Below are 6,000 nucleotides of genomic sequence, written 5' to 3' on the forward strand. Positions count from 1 at the left end.
GTTGTGGCTCAGGGCTTAAGAGCACCAGCTGCTCTTTCAAAGAAACTGCGTTCAATTCCCAGCATCCACAAGGTAGCTCACAGACATCTGTTACCCCAGTTCCAGGGGATCCAATGCCCTCTTCTGGCCTCTGCGGGCACCAGGCATGCATGTGGTACACAAATGTAGATGCCAGCAAAATGCCCATAAATATACTACTAACAATTTTAATTCCACCCTCAGTCTGCTCTGATTCATGCCCTTCAAGATGTCAAATGGCAGGGCCGCCTCAAGTCACTCAAATTTCTATTCTGAGGGCTTTGACTGACTTCCTCCAGTCACTTCCTTTGCAAGGGGTTAGGTCAGGTACTGTGCGTTCTCTGACCACATATCATCACTCTCCAATGACCTGTATGTGCCCCCTTCACCCAGGCAGTCCCTAAACAGAGCAAATGATACTGTCACTGGTTTACGTTGCAGTGTCTCCATAGGACCTGCAAAGAGTGGAGGAGTGTCATTGGCTCTGGACAGTTTAACCCAGCAAGGGCAGGCCCCACATGGATGTCAATGTCCATGTTCCTAATACCACAGGAGGATGCCCAGACTAAGGGGCCAGACGACAGAAGACCCGAATGGGTGGCAGACTCTGTGTCAAGGAGTTAGGAGCCAACTCAAAACTATAGCCAAGTAGTTGTATCCACACATAAAGGGGGGTAGAAAGTTCTGGGTCACACTGTGGAAGTCAACATAGAGATTCCTCAAAAATGAAACTACAATACGACCTAACTGTACAGCCTCTGGTTATATTCCAAAAGAATCCAAGTCAGCATACCACAGAGGTGCCGGTACAGCTCTGCTTCTCATTGCATTGTCTACAGAGACCAATGTATGTGCCCATCAACAAATGAATGGTTAGAGAGAGTCTATACACAGTAAGATTTCACTAAGCTGTGAGAATAGTGAATTGTGTCGTTTGCAGGAAAGTGGATAGAAACATCATCATAAGCAAAACAAGCCAGGTTCAAAAATAGCAAGTTTTTTCTCATAAGATGATAGATAGATAGATAGATAGATAGATAGATAGATAGATAGATAGATAGATAGATAGATGACAGATGCATAGGTAGGTATATAGATATATAGAGTACAAGAGGTACTGTGAAGGAGAGAATGGTCTAAAGAAAAGGGAGGCAGGATAGGGTGATAGGAAGAAAGATAAAATATCACCTCTTCCCTCGTATACAGTATACACATGTATGTATCCTTGAAAGCAGAAGGGGAACTAGTTGGGGGGCAAATATGAACCACGGCCAATGATACCTATGGATAAAAGTGCTATACTGAAACCCATTATTATGCATGCTGACTAGAAATTATTAAAAGCCTCACCACATGGTGAAATGGGTGAGACAGCCTTGTGGCAGCTTTTCAAGCCAGGCGGGAGTGTTCTGAGGCCCACAGGCTGGAAATGAGGCTCGCTTCTGTGCTCAATGTGGAGGTGAGTGGAGAGTCTCATAGGCTCTGTGTATATGGGGTACCCGGGGAGATCAACCCGTCTCTTCTCCACCTGCTCTCCCTCCTAGCTGCTCCTCTTATTCCATCCTGGGCTTGGCAATGGCCTCTTCTGCTTGCACAAACTCCTTCAGCCTCTGTTTCTTCCTGGGCCTCCTGGGTAGTGTCCCCTGTCATCTCTCCACGTGCCTTTAGCCTGCAGCAGATGATGATTTCTTGTGGTCCAGTCTTGAGGCAGTACTTCTCTTTTATCCCCACGTGCGCAGGTCATATATTCAATAATCTTCTGCTGTTGGCTGATAGCAGATCATTTACACTGGAGCTCAGAAGCCTTTGGAAAAGATCTGCTAATCTCCTGTCGCTGCTCGCTGAACTTACCAGCATCTCTGAACTGCAGAAGACCACAGTCTTTCTCCTTAAAGACAAACATGGTGTCGGAGACCAGCGTGCTCTCTCCTTACTTTCTCACTGCTGTGACAAGCACCTGAAATGGCAACTTCAGGAGAGAAGGAACTCTCTTGGTTCACAATCCACTGTGTCCAGAATGCATGGTAGTGGCACTGGGAAGCAGCTGCTCACACTGTCTAAGGTCAGAAAGCAGGGAAAGATGAATGCCAGTTCTCGGCTGCCTTCCTCTTTGTTTATTCTTTCTTATTCAGTCTGGGATCCCAACCCCATGGGGTATTAGTGCCCATGTTCATGGTGTGGCTTCCTTCCTCAAACCCAGGCGAGTAGCATAGGGAATAGTGTGATGACCTGGGACTCCACTTGGCTTGGGCCATACACACACACACACCTCTTCTAACAATGCACTTGAGCAGCCTAGGACCCTTACCTTCATGGATTATGTGCATATCTCTCCCTAAACAATGCACCTAGCAACCTGTTAGCAACCTAGGACCTCTGCCTGCTTTCAGATGCACACATGCCTCTGACTTCAAGTAATGGAATAAATTTCTCCTCCTCTCAATGAGGCAGGATGGTTTCTATTCAATTATATGTCATGGGTAGAGCAGCCAGTCCAGCCTGAATTGGTTTGGGGTACATGCACAATATAGCAAACTGTCTTCTGAGTGCTTTCAGGGAGAATTTATTTCCAGCTTATGCCTATGCATAATTGGTATGCATATGATTAAAATCAAATGTATTATGGGACAGGATATGCACAATAGAGAAATAATTATATAACTTGAAAACTGACAATTGAGATAGAGAACCATCCAAATGAACAACTAAGCACCTCCTTTTCTTGAACCTCATGAAAGGAGACCCCAAACAATAATCAATATCCTTTAATATGTTCACTCACAGGGCCCAGTGTCAGTCTTGACAGTATTTATTTCTGATTTGTACAATCTCTTTGCATGGAATAAAGTTAACCTTGCTACTTCTGTAAGTTTGTATGAGTGCTCACTTCAGTCTTACAAATAAGAGACCAAAACCCCAGAAACACCTGTCCCAGACCCCACCTAGTGACAGAACCCCTCTGTCACTATATAACACCTTTATAAATACAATGGATGTCTTAGGGTTTCTATTGCTGCCATGAAACGCCATGACCAAAAGCAACTTGGAGAGGAAAGGGTTTATTCAACTTAGGCTTCCACATCACTGTTCGTCATCAAGGAAGTCGGGACAGGAACTCAAACAGGGCAGGAACCGGAAGACAGGAGCTGATGCAGAGGCCACAGAGGGGTACTGCTTACTAGCTTGCTCCTTATGGCTTGCTTAGCCTGCTTTCTTACAGGACCCAGGACCACCAGCCCAGGGGTGACACCACCCACAATGGGCTGAGCCCTCCCCATCAATCACTGATTAAGAAAATGCCCTACAGGCTTGGCCTACAGCCGACCTCATGGAGGCATTTTCTCAATTGAGGCTTCCTCTGATGACTCTAGCTGTGTCAAGTTGACTTAAAACCAGCCAGCACAATGGATGTTTGTCTCCTGGGTAATTCTACATCCAGTCATGTTGACAACGAAGATGAATGTACCCAGGCCCCATGTGTCAGGTTTCTCAGGGCCTTTGTGAGTAGGCCCTGAGACTTGAGTCTTGTTTGCTGAGGGTAAGGACCTCATAAAGAGACAGCCTCAACCACAATGGCACTGCTGCAGGCTGGAGAACTTTGTGTGCCATCTGAATCAGCACATGCTTAAAGAAGAATTGCACACTACTAAGACACTATGCTCTTCAATGTGGCTCATCTGAGAATGTGTCTCACTTCTCCCAATAATTTCTTATAAAGACTATGAGTATTTGAGGATGAGATTTCATTTACTAACAGTAAGTGAGAGAACATATCCGCTGAACTTGATCAAATATTCAAAATTAGGGCTGAAAATGAGAGTTTTGTGACTGGAAGCAATAGTTTCCCACTAAAGATTAGCGTCATTCATTCGAGAACTCTTAAGCACCTATGCAAGCAAATTAATATGGAGCATTACCCTAGTCCAGCACCCAAGGGGACCTGTGGAATGGTACAAAGAGGCTCATACCACCACTTAGATCTACTTCTCTGTAGAGTAAATAAAAACGTGTTTTACCCAGACAAATGTTATCTTATTTTAAATAAAGCCATATGTGCCATTGTGGTTTATGTAATACACATTCATTTAAAGGCCATTCTGAGTTGGGTGATACACTTACTTCATTGGTAACAGTGCTTGAATAATGTGGTAAGGCCTTGAGGTTCCTTCTCCAGCCTGATGGAAAGAAAGATACTGCAATCATGATAGCTAGTTAATTTTTTTTTATTTAAGAGATAGTAAAGGCCTGCTGGGTGTGGTGGCACATGCCTGAAATCCCAACACTCAAGAGGCTGAATAAGAACACGAATGTGACCTAAGGGAGGTGGCTCATTGGAGAAGTGTTCCACGTGCAATCCTGGTGACTTGGGGTTTGAGTCACCACAGAACCCACTTTTGTTTTTGGTTTGGATTTTGGTTTTGGTTTTTTGAGACAGGGTTTCTCTGTGTAGCTTTGCGCCTTTCCTGGAACTTGCTCTGTAGACCAGGCTGGCCTTGAACTCACAGAGATCCACCTGCCTCTGCCTCCCGAGTGCTGGGATTAAAGGCGTGCGCCACCACCGCCCAGCCAGACCCCGCATTTAAAAGCCAGTTTGCAGCACCCACGTGGCAGCTCACAACTGTCTGTAATTCTAGTTCCAGGGGATTCAAAACCTTCTTCTGACCTCTGTGGGTACCATGCACGCATGAGATAGATGCACAGAGATGCATGCAAGCAAAATACTCATAAGATAATAACCCTTTAAAAAGCCAAATAGAGTAACATAGTTGTGTTCCTTGTGCTTCTACGGGGATAGGGATGCCGACGGAATTCCCACAGCAAACAAGGGACCCTGCTCCAGACGTGGTAGACAGCAAGGACCAGCATCCGAGGTTGTCCCCTAGTCTCCACATGCACGCTGTGGCATGTGGGCACAGCCACCCCATACACACTCTGTGCACTCGGGGTCACCCTGGGCTGTGGATGACCCTGTCTAAGACAGAGGGAGAGCATGAGCCAAGCAACGTCATTAACAAATGATTGTTATTTGTTAACAATCTGGGCCGCCTGTGGTCGTCTTCCCGGGTCTTCAATGCCAACTGGAGTATGCCCTCCAAAAGCTCTGGGCTACCTTAACTTAGATGTAAGAGTAACTTTTTTTTTCTATTGACAAAGTATCACCTGAACTTTTTTCATATGTCTTATTTTGGGGGAAATTTATGACATTTTTAACTTTAGGAAGTTTTGCTTTCCCTGACATTTTATTACTTTGCATATTTGAAACATTTCAATCCCAGACAATAAATATTATGCGATTATTGTTTTCATATGAAAAGGCTATTTCCTCCTGAATTTTCTAACCCCCTTTTCCCAGCTTATGATAGTAAAAATTTATTAGTAACAGCTTTTCCAGAATCGCACACAGTGAACATGGAAAGGAAGGGGGCAGCAAGAGAAGAGGCCGGTGGTAAAAATGAACGGAGGTGTGTGGCTTTCTTCCTGATGAGTCCCAGTTTTTTCTTGTTCAGTTGAAATGAAGATTATATTTATTCTATAAATCATTTTTATGATCTGTCGTAACCAGTTATCCTATTCAATGGCATTCTTACATCATTATTGGGAAGCAAAATGAATCTCAGTAAGCCAGATGATGTTAGCACACCACAAGCGAGTCTGCGTGGTTTAAAAGCATCTCCCCTCAAAATCTAGCCTCACGGATTCCTCAGCTCAGAAAGACCTCGCTTGACAACTCTCTAAAACCCTGAAATTCCAACCTCTGGCCAGAATGCCGTCTTCCCGGTTCCTCCCTCACTCTAACCCTACTGTCTGCTAGCAAATCATTTCACTGATGTATTTTACAGTCTCCTTCATCGAGAACGTAGAGTCTGCAGTCCGTAGCTGAAGTCCACCCTGCCCACTGCTGTTTCCTGCCACGCAGAACTGTGCCTAGCACCATAGTCCCTGTCCAGTCAGCAGTTGCTACCTGAATGGAAGAACATTCAG

The sequence above is a fragment of the Peromyscus eremicus genome, chromosome 16_21 (genome assembly GCF_949786415.1).
Source record: "Peromyscus eremicus chromosome 16_21, PerEre_H2_v1, whole genome shotgun sequence".
Taxonomy (NCBI): domain Eukaryota; kingdom Metazoa; phylum Chordata; class Mammalia; order Rodentia; family Cricetidae; genus Peromyscus; species Peromyscus eremicus.